Raw genomic sequence first — 1,508 nt, forward strand, 5'->3', positions numbered from 1 at the left:
GTAGCACTTTCGTCTAGCAGTAAGAAGGGTCGCTGGTTCGAATCCCAACCACGACACTACCTGCCTGGAGTTTGCACGTTCTCCCCTGTGCCTGTGTGGGTTTCCTCCGGGTACTCCGGTTTCCTCCCACACTTCAAAGACATGCTGATAGGTTAATTAGATCCTGTCTAAATTGTCCCTAGTATAGGTATGAATGTGAGTGAGGGGACCTTATGCCGCGTACACACGAGCGGACTTTCTATCCTACTTGGTCCGGCACACTTTCCGACGGACTTTGTCCGCCAGGTGCGCCGGACTTTAAAAACGGACGGACTTGCCCACACACGCCGGGACTTTCCGGCGGGCTAAGTCCGCCCGTCTTTCCGACGGACTTTCGCCGGAGTTCCGGCGGACTTTCAGAATGAACGGACTTGCCCACACACGGACAAGTCCGTTCATTTTGAACGTGACTCAGGTGCGACGGGACTAGAAAAGGATGTCAATCTTGCCGCTTTTATCGGCGAGATTGACACCTTACTAGCCCCGTCGCGGGGGCATACCAGGCCCTTAGGTCTGGTATGGATTATAAAGGGGAACCCCGCTACGCCGAAAAAACGGCGTGGGGTCCCCCTAAAAATCCATACCAGACCCCGATCCGAGCACGCAGCCTGGCCGGTCAGGAAAGGGGGTGGGGACGAGCGAGCGCCCCCCCCTCTCCTGAACCGTACCAGGCCGCATGCCCTCAACATGGGGGTGGGTGCTTTGGGGGAGGGGGGCGCCCTGCGCCCCCCCCCCCCCCAAAGCACCTTGTCCCCATGTTGATGAGGACAAGGGCCTCTTCCCGACAACCCTGGCCGTTGGTTGTCGGGGTCTGCGGGCGGGGGGCTTATCGGAATCTGGGAGCCCCCTTTAATAAGGGGGCCCCCCAGATCCCGGCCCCCCCACCCTATGTAAATGAGTATGGGGTACATGGTACCCCTACCCATTTACCTAGGAAAAAAAGTGTAAGTAATAAAACACACTACACAGGTTTTTAAAATATTTTATTAAACAGCTCCGGGGGGGGGGATCTTCCTCCGGCTTCGGGGGTCTTCTTCCGGCTTCGGGGGTCCCTCCGCTTCATCTTCTCCCGGCGTCCGGTTGGTTCTTCTCCGCTCTCTTCTCCCGGTGTTCCTGTTCTTCGGCCGGCTCCTCTGCTGTCTTCAAGTAGCTCTCTTGCCAGCAGAGGTCCGGACTTCTGGGCTTCTGGGCTTCTGGGCTTCTGGGCTTCTCTTCCCCAGATGTTGACACGACGCTCTCTCCTGCTGGACTGCTCTCCGAGGGCTGCGTTGTGACTTATATAGGTGGAGACCCCCGCCCCCTTTTGATGTCACAGTCCCTGGGCATGCTGGGACTGTGACGTTTTAGGGGGAGGTGGTCACTGGGTGATGTTGACCACGCCCCCTAAAACGTCACAGTCCCAGCATGCCCAGGGACTGTGACATCAAAAGGGGGCGGGGTCTCCGCCTATATAAGTCACAACGCAGCCC

The sequence above is a fragment of the Aquarana catesbeiana genome, linkage group LG11, assembly GCF_042186555.1.
Source record: "Aquarana catesbeiana isolate 2022-GZ linkage group LG11, ASM4218655v1, whole genome shotgun sequence".
Classification (NCBI taxonomy): domain Eukaryota; kingdom Metazoa; phylum Chordata; class Amphibia; order Anura; family Ranidae; genus Aquarana; species Aquarana catesbeiana.